The 14,940-nt window shown below is 43.4% G+C and overlaps 1 protein-coding gene across 1 annotated transcript in view; it reads right to left on the bottom strand.

Moving 5' to 3' along the window:
- Nucleotides 1–329: 329 nt before the first annotated feature.
- Nucleotides 330–14,940, bottom strand: part of LOC122805297 (centromere protein F-like) — a 670,336-nt gene continuing 655,725 nt past the window's right edge. Inside the window, exon 11 of the mRNA XM_044075385.1 lies at nt 330–1,425. The gene's annotated coding sequence lies outside the window, so the exon portion shown is untranslated. The remainder of the gene's footprint in view (nt 1,426–14,940) is intronic.

The raw sequence follows: 14,940 nt of genomic DNA, 5'->3' as shown, positions 1-14,940 counted from the left end.
CACTAGTAGTTATTTGTTCCAGTGACAGCAGGTAGCTAGTACTTTTTGTTCCTTATTCTTTGGCTGAAGTGAATCTTCGGTTGAGATATACAAGTCTTATTTATTAATAATCATACTGTATCTGGGATTGTGTTTAATATATCACACAATGGATCATGTTCAAGTCTGCTCTGGAATGAAAGTACTCATCTTTTAGTCCGACAGTGAACTACAGGATGATCATTTTGGTGTGTATTTAGATAGAAAAAGAAAAACATGCACTATGTATTGACTTTGTCTGCTCTTATGTTTTGGAGATGGAGTGTTACTTGTGTGGGTAGAGCATCTGATTCAAAGGAACAGCTGAAACAAAAACAATCATTGGTACTGAAAATAAACAACTTAAGACATTAACACAACAGCATTTAATCACAGTTTTTAGGCATTATTTGTTCAACTAAAACTGGAAATTTCCCAACGTGGAAGACAAAATACTCAACTTATTTTCAGTTGAAAATAGCTTATAGTCAAAATAATGAGACATGATCTCAGAGGTATATCTGCTGACAGGTGGATAAGCAAATCCAGAAAGGGAAAGCAACAAGCACCATTTAAAAATCTGGCATAAAATAATGCTTAATCCCTTCAGGCAAATTCAGTATTAGGTCTCCTTTTCAAAAGGGCAAAGGCTCATTGGCCTATAACAGTCAACATACTGAACAGTAGTGACTTCTTTCAACTATAATACAAGAAGTTAACTATCAAAATTACAGTATGTAAAATTAATTCAGAACATAAATGTTGGATATCAGCACTTGAAAATCATGATGATTTGATCAAAGTGATTTGGACCCCAGGACTTTTACTTTGCAAATTTTATATTAACTTTGTACCAAGTTTTCTAGGAAAGACTTGAGGTTTACCGCAATTCATTATACTTTCCGACAACCTTTATATATGGGTCCTCCCTGAGAGCAGTGTACTACCAAACCCTGATAAACATGAACAGCAACAACCTAATTATTTTTAATAAAAACTATTACACTGTACAGCATCCCACAACACCTTTGGAAATGTATGTACACTCAAGGATTTTTATGGCAGATGGAATTTGTGGCATTGCTCTATATTGGAGGTAGTCATCTCAGCAGGATCCGAGTATCCCATTTAGTATCACAAGGAAGTGTGCAATGTCTTCATCATGGAATAGAGCAAAATCCTTCAGGAATCCTTGTGAAGCTATCCGCTTGGTTTCCTGTAGCAGATCAGACAGTTCAGAAAATTTGCAGATATGCTTCCATACACGGAAATGGTACTGTTGCATATGCCATACCATTGCTAAATGGACTCATTCACATGCTATGTGCTTATCAGTTGTACCAGTGAATAAAAAGAACCTGCTTTTGTCAAGTACATTTGCAGCAAATCATACTTGGAGTTGAAAATCTGAAAATAAGTGCAAAAAGTTATTAAAAGCAAATATGTACAAAGGGTTTTCAGATTTACTTTTAGTCAATGATGTATCAAAATTCATGCTGTCTAGAAAAAAAATGAAAGGGCATTCCAGTTTGTATGTATATACTCCAAGTGTAGATACATATATGTATATGCTTCAAAACAAGTACAATTCAGAAATGACTTATCTCGTAGTACAACAAAGAATATTCTAGAGAATCCATAAAACCTTTATCTGACTGTAAGAAAATATATTAGAAGAAGCCAGAAAAAATGAATAATAGACACTGTAAAGTTATGGTACATCAACTCTGCAGTGTTTTTTCTTGCATCCTTTTCATGTCACTGTATGCCAAACATCAGTTCTCCTACATTTGATTAGGCCCATTCTTTCGCCTATGGGGTGAAATCTGATCACAGAAGGCCATCATTCAGGCAACAATTAGGGTTGTATTTTTTTTTTTTTTTTTACATAATTTTTATCCCTAACCCTACCCTAAAAAGTGAAGGTGAATACTCAGAAATTCGAGGGCTTGCAGTGCCTTCACCTATGGGCAGGCATAGTCTTGCACATGCCCCATTAACGCTACTGCACAACAAACTTGGCAGGCCAGTTGCATGCTCTCAGCCAAAACACTGTATGACATGCAACCCCACTCAAGTAGGAGTTGGTACTGCAGTGAGCTGAACTGCCTCCCTCCTCCCAGGATGAGTGAACCATCATCATCTGCTCACTCCCACCTCCCCCAACCTGGCTTCTCCATCTCCCAAGCTGCTTACTGATCTTAGGGCATCTGAAATGTAAGTCAAGACCTTCACACATCAATGCCATCAAGTATGTCACTAGAAAGTGCTTTAAAAGTACTCTATCTGAACATATATGACTGCCACTAACCAGAAAGGTTGGTTACCAGGAGAAGTAAATCTTTGTATCACTTACACAAAGCTGTATAAAAACAGAATTACGGTGTTACTTGGGAGACTATGCATGCTAAAAAAAGTAAACGGCTAATGTTTATGAGTGTAGTGTGATTGTTAGGGTGATAGGCACGAACAGTCTACACTAACTGAGTTTAAGATATGTAGGCTTGACAGGAGAAAGGATTTAACAGCTATTCTGGAAGCACAGGACAAAATGGAGAAGCTAGTGGGGTGGCTCTTGACATCGAAGTGAAGGGAGATGAAAGTGAAGAAAAGAAAGTGAATGAGCCAGTATAAAGACTGGTTTTGAATGGCAGAATAGCATAACTATCTAATGTTAGCAAATGCTGCTACCAGGATCTGTCAGTGGAGGTGCTATTTCAGGTTTACTTGATTGGCAAGAGCTAAGATATTCATCCCGTTAGCCAGTGCACTCTTGAAAGAGTGCATGAAAAATATCTTGACTTAGCAGCACTGAGGCTTAGAATTGTGTTGTTTCAAGTTCTTCTGGTCAGCCTGAGGAATTTGAGCATCCACTGCAAACAATTTATCCAGGAAATATGATGGCTAGAATTGTGGTCGGTTTGGCTACAATTCCAGACAGGCTAAAATAATTCTTCCCCAGTTAATAAACCAAAACACAAACTCTGGAAATATTGCTGATGTTACTGCATTTTTTGGAGCCAATAATAGTGCTATAAAAGAAGGGAATCTTAAGCAACACTTATGAATATGTGCAGAATGACCTTAAGAGCATGGGCTGAGTATTTAAAACCCTTTAGTATTACTGAAGATGAAATCATTCTTATAACTCCTCCTCCCGTTAAAGCTGCAGCTTGGGAAAAGCAGTGCATTTTAAAATGCCGTCAGCTAAATTATGTAAATTCTGTGTCTGGAATGTATGCTGGATCCTGTCTTCAGGTAGCTAACAGAATGTGCAGCAGCTGTTCTAGAACTTTTGGTCACTCGTGCAAGCAAATAATCAGGACTTCAGAACGTCTGCCTGATGGACTTTCCTTGACACAAAGCAATTTTTTTATCATCATATTTGCATTCTCTGCTAAAAAGGTTTCATTCTGTCATACTCAGCTGATATAGATCACTTGACCCCTGAAGCAATTCTAAGGCTTCTTACTAAACTACACTGTATTAGAGATGCACTAATGTTCACATACTTCAGTATTCCACAAGTAACACATTTGGGTTGTCGTGACTTCTTGCATTGAATCAGTGCCCAAAACTTGCAAAGGAATGATTTAAACATACTGTCATTCATATACTTTAGCAGCTAGTACATTAAGTTTTTGCCAAGATTAAATTAATGTTTACTGGTCTTTTCAAATGGAGTTTCAAAAATATGTATGCTGCATTCTTGTGTAAAATTTATGGATGGCTCATTGATATTAAATGTTCTATTTTTACAAATTTGTTAGAAATAAAATTATCCAGCATCCATCTGCCTGTCCAGCACTACAAATGCATTCTACACAACTATGTTCCTAGTCCGTCATTGCGATCCAGAGACCAAAAAAATCTAAGTTATGTTCTTACAATAACATTCCATCTGTGCTGTCTTTTCATTCTTCCTCAACTGTTGGGTTCAGATCCAATCCTCTGATCCGAACTGGCCATTTCTTTAGCTCGTAGCCACAAAAGAGCTCTGCAGTGCCTCCCTTACCCATTATGCACCAACCCCTAACATACTTCAGATCTTGTTTGCTGTTTTACATAAAATAGACAGAACTAGTATAAAAATCCTAATAAGCCATATCTGAAGCTCAACATGAAGGGCAGTGGTGTCCTTATAACCTCTCCTTCTTCTAGAAATCCATTGTGGAAAAGGTTGGGGATTGGTGGGTGGGGAGTTGAAGAATGAAAATGGACAACACAGATGGAACGTTATGGTAAGTACAAAACTTCTTTTTCTGATGCTGTCAATTTTCATTCCTAACCTCATCTGTTGGGACAGAGTCCCCAGCTATCTAAATTCCCAGGTAGACAATAAGGATATTCTTGAGCACAGTTGAGCCAAAGGCTGCTCTTCCCCTCGATCAGATTGTAATGAGAAATAAAGGTATGAGGACTGGCCCAAGTTGCAGCTGCACATCATCAATGGAAGCTCTAGATAGGAACAGTGAAGAAGTTGCCATGGACTTACTTGAATGAAGTCTTAGAAGTTTTGGTAAGGATAAACCCAATTTGTTGTAGATAAATGAAATGTAATCCATCAGCCATCTAGCTAAAGTTACCTCTGCAACTGATTTTCCCAATTTAAAATCTGCAAAAACAACTGTCTTTCTAATATCTTTTGTTCTAAGTAGGTAAAAACATAATTGCCTGTGGATATCCAATAAATGCAACATATAAAGAAGTTATGTACTTACCATAAAGTTCCATGTGAGTTGTTTATCTCGCCTTTATTCTCACTTATGGGTTCGGAGCCAAGGCTGATAGCACAGCTCAAGGTTTGCCAGTAGCTAGAGACCAAGCCCCTTATCCCACAGTGCACTGCTGGAATTACCTCAGATATAGTTTGCCGCGGCAAGAGTGATCTCGGTGATCCAGCTAGCTCAGACCATTTGTGATTAAAAAAAAAAAAAAAACAGCAAGTTCTTATAAAAAATCTTTCTTTTAGTTTTAGAGCATAGTTGTGTATTAGTGTTTAAATATTTGATAATAGTTTCTATAGTTCTGGATAGGTAGTGCCCTGTTGGCTAGTTGTTTTGTGTGGGCCTTTAGCCCTATTAGATTTATTAATCTTCTTAGTCAGGGTTTTCTCTGTGAGCTTCTTTAGCCCCGTATTTGTAAACTATAATTGTTTTAGATAGTGCCCGGATTGGGCTTAGTTACTTTGTGGGTCTTTACAAGTAGTAAAGATTTTACTGTCTTAAGTTTTTCAGTATACTTGTTTGTTTTACCTTAACTATGTCGGAAGACAAGGAAAAATCCCATTCTAAATCGGGATTCAAGAAATGCCCAGATTGTGGTCAGAAAATGTCCGTCACTGACGGACACATTCAATGTGTCTACTGTCTGGGGGCTAAACACCTCCAAGACACTTACAGCATTTGCCATTCCTTTTCTTCAAGAGTTCTCTTGGAGAGAAGGAGAAAGCTAATAGACAGGGGATTGCTACAGCAATCTTTTTCTGAGGTGTTGAGTAGCCATGAGGGTACTAGCACGTCCTCCAAATCTTCAAAATCCAAATCTTCAGACAAAGTGGCAAAAAAGACAAAAATTTCAGAAGGAGGGTCATCGGTTCCACGGACCTCGGAACAGAGTGTACCTTTGATTCAGAGCCAGCTCTCAGTATTGAAGCTGGTCTCTGAAATTCCTTCTTCCCTGCTCCAGTCAGCACCTTTGGTGCATTCTGCTAAGTCTTCAGTCAGCCTTTCAGATTCAGACATGGATTGGCTAGTGCAGAAGCTTTTACAGGCACCAGGACTTGCCAAATTGTTGTCGGCCCCGACCAGCTTGTCGGTGCCGAAGACCATGGAACCGGATTTGTCTACTCCTCCTCCGAGTTGTACTGGACTCTCGGAGCCGAAGGAAACTGAACTGATGATTGTCGAACCCTTGGAGCCGATACCCGCACAGGTGTTATCGGCTCCATCTACTCGGATGTCCTCGGTGCTGACCGAGGACTCCAGGAGCCAACGCTCTCCCATCGGGTCCGGAGAGGATAGTCTAACCGATTTGTCGGTGCAGACTCTTCCTATCAGGGCTTCAGCTCGAATGAGCTTGGCTCCTACCTCAGGCTCGGAGCCCAGGGTTTTGGTGCGGGAGGATCGGGTGGTACTCTCGGGTCTGTCCACTCCTCCTTGTCAGAGCCATGGTGCCTTTGATGCTATGAGGAGAGCTTTGTCTCCAAAGACGTCAGCATCGGTTCAGCTTTCCTTCTCCCCTCAAGCTCCTGTGTCTGCTACTTCATCTACCAGTCCCTCTAAGCATAGAGACCCTGAGCCTCAAGTACCCCCACAGGGTGTCCCTTGCTCTTCTGAGACCTCCCCAGATCCCCCACTGAGGAGGTGCCCAGGAAGAGATTGTGCAAGAGGAGGCACTTAGACTCCCCACAGGAGTCTTTGACATCTGACATGGATTTGGATGAGTGAGAAGGGTCCCCTCAATCCCCCTCCGAGGATATCTCCTTAGCAGAGATGCTACAGATCCTTAGTCAGAGGGACGATTAGCAGTCCAAGACCCCTACTGAGGACAAGTCCGTGCTCTTGAAGGCTTTTGGGTCTCAACCTTCCACTTCTTGGGTGTCTCCGCCTTATGAAGAGCTCTTGGAATTGATCTTTCGTAAGGCGTGGGAGTCACCAGAGGCCATGGAACCTGTTCCTCGTAAGCCCAATAAATTCATGTCTGCCCCAGTGGACAAAACATTTTTGACAAAGGGAGTGCCTGTTGATGCCATGGTGGTAGCTGCAGCCATCAAAAAGGAAGTGTCTGAGACATTCACATCTATCCATCCTCCTAACAGATTCTAGGGTCATGGACAGATATGGGAAATGCATGTTTAGTTCAGCGACTTTTTCTCTGTGATCACTGAACTACTTGACCCACTTTATGAGACTACAAAGAGATCTCCTGAAAGAGCTAGGAGATGCTCTCCAGGGTACGGTAGCTGCAGGGGTGGCCGACAAAGTCAATGCCCAGCTCACTACCCTAAACTCAGTGGTAAACTCGTCCATGCGTCTCATATCCTACGCAGCTGATGGTTCGAATAGAGCCGCTAGTTCGGGCATTGCTCTTCTAAGACAAGCCTGAATGCATCTCTGTTCCTTTGCGGAACCCTTTAAGTCTTCCTTTATTAACACCCCATTCGATGGCTCATCACTGTTTGGGCCCAAAGTTAAGGAAACTTTAACCAGGTGTGAGCAGGAAGGCAAGACCTTATCTGCCGTTGGAGTCCGTTTTTCTACCCCTACTCGGCCCTACCCCAAGGGCCCTAAGGGAGGGAAAATGTGGTTCCGAAAAGCACAGGCAGCCTTTCAGGACACACGTGGAGAAACCCCGTCTAGAGGCAGAGGAGGGGGTTATAACAGAAGACGCTGCCCCCGCGGTACAGGGGGTCCGCAGCAGCAGGGTGACAGGGGTCAGTTCTCCGGTCAACCCTACCAGCGCCCCTGAAAGGGGGCCCGACTGTTCGACTCTTGAGGCAGTCGGGGGTCGCTTGTCTTTGTACCCAGAAGCCTGGCTAAATATAACAGATACATGGGTACAGAGCATCATTTCCAGAGGATATTTCATTCCGTTCTCTTCCCCTCCTATTCCTGTAAAGAGAAACCCAGATGTTCCACCCAATCTCAGGGAACAAGCAATCGTAGAGGTCCACAGATTGCTAGAAAAAAAAGAGTCATCAACCAATCCCAGCAGACCAAGTTGGATTCGGAACTTACTCAAGATTCTTTTTAGTCCCAAAGAAAACAGGGGGCTGTAGACCTATCTTGGACCTCAGCAGTCTCAACCAGTTCATAAAGAAAGAGAAGTTCCGAATGGTCACGCTTCAGTCCATTCTTCCCTTCCTAGGGAAAGGCGATTGGATGTGCTCCATAGATCTCAAGGACGCGTACTATCACATAAAGATGAACAGACGCTCCAGAGATCATCTGTGTTTCTGGCTGGGAGCCAATCATTACCAGTTTCGAGCCCTGCCCTTTGGTCTCACTACAGCCGCCAGAGTGTTCACCAAATGCATGGCAGTGGTCATGGCTCACCTGAGACGTCTAAGATTCCAGGTGTTTCCATACCTAGACGAATGGCTCCTCACCACTACCACTAGGCATCAATTCACTCAGGCAACACACTACACTCGGACACTCTGCCATCAATTAGGCATTACAATCAACTTCGGAAAGTCTGCCTTGTAGCCATCGCAGCATACCATTTTTATAGGAGCAGAGTTAGATACTTCACCTACCACTCTACGTCTTCCTATCGAAACAGTGTCACTTCTCTGACAACACATCAACTCACTGGTGTCAAAGAACAAAGCTACAGCAGCAGAGGTCTTGAAGGTGCTAGGTTTGATGGCGGCAGCAATCCTGGCTTTACCACTCGCAAGGATGCATATGCAAATTCTTCAATGGCTCCTCTTTGCTCAGTGTTCGTACCAGAAACTACCGATGCACCACGTGATTCTCATCCCGGATTCTTGCAAGAGAGACCTTCGGTGGCGGTTGACATCTCTTCATGTCACAATCGGAAGACCCTTTGCCCCCCCTCATAGCCACTGTGACCACGGACGCTTCCCTGATAGGGTGGGGGGGAATTATCAGGGAAAGACTGCCCAAGGCACATGGACAGATCAAGAATCACATCTGCACATCAATGTTCTAGAGTTGAGAGCGGTACTTCTGGCGTTGCAGTACTTTCAGGACTCTCTCCCTCTAGGGACTATTGCAATTCAGATGTACAACATGTCAGTAGTCTGGTACTTCAACAAGCAAGACGGAAGCAAATCTTACCCCCTTTGTCGAGAAGCCCTCAGGGTCTGGCAATGGGCTGTTTCATCCCAGCGTTTTCTGTTAGCAACGCACATCCCAGGGATCTCCAACGTGATAGCAGACAAGCTATGCAGGGCGATATTACTCCCTCACGAGTGGTCTCTCAAACAACAGGTTGCAGAGTTCATTTTCCGCAAATGGGGCCAGCCTTGTTGCAACCTCTTTGCCAGCCACATCAATTCAAAATGCAGAAGCTACTTTGCCCTAATACCACCTCCGGGTCATCCCCCGAGAGATGCACTTTTACACAATTGGCCCCCGGGTCTCCTTTATGCATTTCCACCCTTCCCCATTGATACCCAGATTTTTACAGAAAGCAAAATTGCTGGGAAGGACTGTTATTCTCATAGCCCCCAACTAGCATCGACAGATTTGGTTCCTGTTTCTCCACCATCATCTGTTGGAAGATCCATGGATCCTGGACCCAGTTCCGGACCTTCTGACGCACCCGTCAGGGGACCTCCATCCTTCACTGCAGTCCCTGAAACTGACTGCTTGGCTAATCCACTTCCCCTAATTGCCAGGCTTCATTCAATTTCAGAAGATACAAGACAAATTCTCTTATCTTCTCACAAGCCATCTACCAGGAAATTATATGGCAGTAAATGGAAAAGGTTCTCAATTTGGGCCAACACGCAGAAAACTGACCCTTTCCGAGCTCCGCTATCATCTATTTTAGAAATCTTCACAAAGATTTTTAAGGAAGGGGCAGCAGCTGCTACAGTTCAAGTCCAGTTAGCTGCCATCTCAAATTTTCACCTTGGGTTTGGTGGCTCAAATGTTATGAGCCATAAATTAAGACTTTTCTTAAAGGCGTTCTTCACGAGACCTCCTATCAAAATTCCCTATTCTCCTTGGAATTTAAACTTTATGCCGTCTCAAATCATTCTTCCCCCCTTTGAACCAGCTTCTTCTTGTGATCTCAAATATTTATCCTGGAAAACTATTTTTCTTGTGGCCATTACTTCTGCCCGCAGAGTGTCAGAACTTCAAGCATTATCTATCAGACCACCTTACATGATTTTCCATGCTGATAGAGTATCTCTCAGAACAAACCCCTCAGTTTTATCTAAAGTCTGTTCTGAATCAAATATCAATCACGTCATTGAGCTGCCAGTCTTTTTTCCCAACCACTCTAGCAAATTGGAATACATGCTGCACAAACTTGATGTACACAGACAGCTCAGATTTTATCTAGACAGAACTAAGGATATTAGAAAATCAGATCAACTTTTTGTATCCTTCTCAGAAGCCAGAAAAGGCAATCCAGTGGCTAAAACAATCTTATCTAAATGGTTATCCGACTGTATATCCTTTGTTTATGAGAATGCGAGCATGCCATTAACACACAAACCTAAGGCTCATTCTACCAGAGCCATCTCTACGTCTTCTGCTTTTCAAGCTAAATTGCCCCATGACAATATTTGCGCTGCAGCCACTTGGTCTAAGCCTCATACCTTTATCACGCATTACAAAGTAGATAAGGCCTCAAGGGACAGGTCTTCCTTTGGTTCCACGGTACTGAAGAACATACTTCCATGAGCCACCCAAGATTGAGGGTGCTAAGGGACACTATCCATCAGTGAGAATAAACAGCGAGATTTAACAACTTCACATAAAGAAGTTATGTACTTACCATAACGTTCCATGTGAGTTTATCTCGCCTTTATTCTCATGTCCCTCCCTCCTTCCCCCTCCTGGCTGACTGTTGACTTAGAGGCTAGTACCATCCTGGTTATTCAATATTTCTTCTTTCCGTTTGGGAAGTGTTCTTGATAGTAATAAATAAAAGAGTATGTATATTTATATATACTGTTACGCGCAGCAAACAAGATCTGAGGTAATTATAGCAGTGCATTGTGGGATAAGGGGCTTGGTCTCGAGCTACTGGCAAACTTTGAGCTTTGCTATCGGCCGTGTCGGAGCGGAGGATCGGCTCCGAACCCATCACTGAGAATAAACGGCGAGATTTAACAACTTCACATATTCACCTTTGTTTGCAAATTTAGGAAAGAAGACTGGTAGATTAATGGACTGGTTAATATTGGACTCTGACACCAACATAGGTAGGAAAGAAGCACTGGTATGCAATGTTAACTCTATCCTTATGAAAAATCAAGTAGACCGGTTTAGAGGACAATGCTTGAAGTTATGAAATTCTTCTAGCAGAAGTAACGGCTACTAGAAAGATGGTTTTCTGGGTCAGGAATTTAAGATCACATTTAGCTGCTGGTTCAAAGGAGAATGAATTAAGGCCTGCAGTACCAAATTTAAATCCCAGGGTATAGTAGATCTTTAAACGGAGGTCTCAGAAGAAAGGTGCCTCTCAAAAAGGCTTCACAAATCTTGGATGAAGCCAAGGATGAATTCAAAAATCCAATATGAAAAGCAAAGATTGCTGCTAACGGAATGTTGAGGTGCTAGGTCCCTCATTAAAAATTGATGCCAAAAATTCAAGAACAAGCTGAGAAGAGGTCATTGTGTTTCTGCTGTGTCCAAAAAATGAACCTTTTCCACTTGCTTCTGTAAAGTTTTTTTGTCGAAGCTTTATGGAAAGATAAAAGTATGTGATGGACAGGGAAGACAGCATCAGTTGTCTGCCTATTAATGGAATTGCAGAATCCACACTGTTAGCTTGAGGTTTTGAGATATCGGGAAGAATCATGTCTATCGGGTGAGACAGAAGGTCTGGAATTGGATCCAGAATCAAAGGTGGGTAAAGTAGGTGAGGCCAAAAGAAGGGGAACTAAATCTGTTGAGGCCAGTAAGATGCAATAAAAATGACCTTCTTCTTCAACCTGCCAGCTTTCTGTAGAAAGTTAGGAATTTGGGGAGTTAGTGGGTAAGCATAGAGGACACGGTGGGGCCAACTGTGGAGTACAGCTTCCCTCAGTGATTCCCCCTCCCCCCCCAGGGGGGTCACGGCAAAGAAGCTGCCGCACTTGTTTAGGGCAGAAGCAAAAAGACTGCAGCAGGGCTGGCTCCAATGATGGAAAATCATTTCTGGTCACTTTCATGTTGAGAGACTACTCACAAGGTAGTAGAAAGGACCTGCTCAATTTGTCTGCTATCACATTGAACTTCCCCAGAATGTGCATTATTGTCAGAAACTGGTGCGATCTCCCATTGCTATAAACTGAGGGCTTCTCAACACAAGGGGTAAGACCTGGTTCCTCCTAATTTGTTGATGTACCAAACCACTGACATATTGTTGGTCTGAAATTTAATTGTCCCGAAAGGGAGAGAGTCTTGAAATGCATGCAAAGCTATAAGCACTGCTCTCATTTCGAGAACATTTACATGCGTGTTGGCCGGGGACCAAGTGACTTGGATCATTTTTCCCATTTCCCCAGGAAGTCCCCCCCCCCCCCCCAATCTGGGAAGGGTCTGTGTTCACTACAGTCTTGGGCTGAGACAGGATGAAAGGATGCCCTTGTAGAACCTGATGTGATCAATTCTACCACCAAAAGTATCTCGTGCATGCCTGAGTGACTACTTGTGCTGACATGAGATGACAAAGAATCGAAAACTATGTTGCTAGCATCCATTGAAGAATTTTCATATGAAATCTTGTTAAAGGAATTAAAATTATGGCTGCTGACACTGACCCCAAAGCTTGCAAAATCAATTAAGCTGAAATCTTAGCATTGCAAATTATTTTCCTGTCCTGGAATCTGACAGTCTGTACTCCTGACATGAGGAAGAGAAGCTGTCTCTGATACCGTGTTGAACAGCAATCATATGAATTCCAATGTCTGAGTCAGTTGTAATTTGTTTTTATCCCTAGATGAGAATAAGTCCAGAGTACCTGATCCCTTGCTCTTATTAGTAGATGCTTGGTCAGGGTGGAAAGGAGCCAGTTGTCTTAGTATGGCAACACTTGGAATCCCTGCAGTCTCAAGTGAGCTGCTACCACCACCATGCATTTGCTGCACACCCTGGGGGCTGGGTGAGAACAAAGGACAGTGCTCTGAACTGGTACTGACTGGCTCCCAGCTGGAAGAAGAAATGTCTTCTGGATTGTCTGTTTATTTTTATGCGATAGTATGCATCCTGAACGTCTATCAAGCACATCCAGTCATCCTTGTCCATAAATGACAGAATGGACTGAACTGTGACCATCCAAAACTGTGTGTCAAACTGAGTTGTTCAACTCTGAGATCCAAAATTGGTCTCCAGTCCCCTGTTTTCTTTGGCACTAAAAAGAATCTAGAGTAAGTTAGAATATCTGTTCTAGCGTGACCTCTTGGATGACTCCTTTTTCTAGCAGCTTTTGTATTTTTAGTCCTGTTGCTTTTCTCTGACTGGACGGAACATCGGGAACTTTGCATACAGATGGAGAAGAAAGGGAAAAGGGAATTGTGCAACCTCTGTAAATAGTCTTCTACACCAAAGTATTTTTTATGTCTAGCCAGGCTCTCTGCTTCAAGGATAATTGACCCCCCCTCGATTGCCTCCAAAGGGGGACAAACTGGGCCTACTTTCCAGAGCTCTGATGGGGTCCATCAGAAAAAGAATCTCTGGACCCTTGGTTCTGTGGGCCTCCTCTGCTGCATGGGCGTCATTGTGCATTGGAGCCCCCCCCCCCTCATCCCCTGGGGGAACTATCTCCATGTGGATCTTGAAAAGGACCCAGGGACTTCCAGAACCACATTTTTTGACCTAGAAAAGGATCTTTGAGGAGTCAAAAAATATATGCCTACTGCACAGAGGGTCTTTCCATCTTTTTCACACCTGGAGAGTATGATCTTTGCTTTGGGGCCAAACAATGAAGTGCCATCAAAGGGTGCATTGACGAATGATGACTTGAATTGCTCCACAAAAATCACACATGCACATCCAAGCAGGTCTCCTGATGGAAATGCCTGAACCTGCCACCCTTGAGGCACCTTCAGCTGCATGTGAGATAAACCTCATGGACGATTTTGAACTAGAATGAAGGGCAGCCAACTGATAGGCCACAGAAGATTGATCCTCAGCAGTAGTGGTCCCTGAAAGGGATTTTGAAAGTTCCTTCATCAAGTCCCTTTGTTATCTTGGAAAGTGTGCCAAGTAGTTTGCGATCTAAGAGCAAAGGTCACTGATGCATACACATGCTTACCAAATCTGTCCAACTCCTTAGACTCCCTGTTAGGGGGATAGACAGAGGAATTCTGCTCAGCAAGTTCCTTCTTGGTGGCCGCCACCACCATGACCACAGTATCTAAGGGCACCCCTTACTCCAGAACTCCCTACCTATAGGTGGAGCCAGAATCTGATCTGGTCTCTTGGGGATTAGCTTAATTGAGTCAGGCTCCTTCCATGCCCATCTAGAAATGAAGCCAATTAGCTCATTAGCAGGCAGAGTAACCCAGGAGGTAGACGGGCCAGCTCCAAAGGCCTCCAGGAATAATGACCCCTCTGGGGAAGGATTATGGAAGAACCGACCACCTTTCTTCTTAAGGATCTCAAGAATGTCTCCGAATGAGACATCTTCAGGAGGTGATCTTGGGGACCCCTCTCCATCGAAATCAGTATCTTCAGTGACGGCCTCCTGAGGGAAGTCCAAGTGCGTCCCCTTGCACTTCCTAGGCACTTCCTCAGTGGGATGCTCTGATGAAGTATCAGAAGAGATTATAAAAGCCTACTGGGTTGGCCTTGAGACTTTGAGCTGGCTGTCCCTGTGGAGTAGAATGATATGGCTTAAGGAACTGAGACATCTGGGCTCCAGAAGGAAGATCCAGGGTGTAGTATCCATTAGTTCTGCCAGAGGAGAGAATACTCTCTTCACTACCTTAAAGGCAGAATGCTCCAGGGAGAAGGAAGACAGTGGAGACAAGAAGCCAGGCTTCTGGCCCATTGGGTTCCTCTGTCCAAAGGCAATCTACACGAGGTGGAAGTTGGAGCTGAGCTGTCCAGTGCCTGAGGGGCAGAGACAACTCTGAAAACTTCACAGTTGACTCCAACACCTTGGACTCGACAGGGGCACCCTGGCTCCAAGAGCCTTCAGGCTCAGAAGACTGCACTCAGACAGCTTCGGATCCAAAGATAAAAATGTCTTGGATGTACAAGCATTTTAATAGCTACATAGAGATAG

The sequence above is a fragment of the Protopterus annectens genome, chromosome 6.part1 (genome assembly GCF_019279795.1).
Source record: "Protopterus annectens isolate FY-2018-M chromosome 6.part1, PAN1.0, whole genome shotgun sequence".
In the NCBI taxonomy this organism is placed as follows: Eukaryota; Metazoa; Chordata; order Ceratodontiformes; family Protopteridae; genus Protopterus; species Protopterus annectens.
This window is presented reverse-complemented; position numbering and strand designations above follow the sequence as displayed.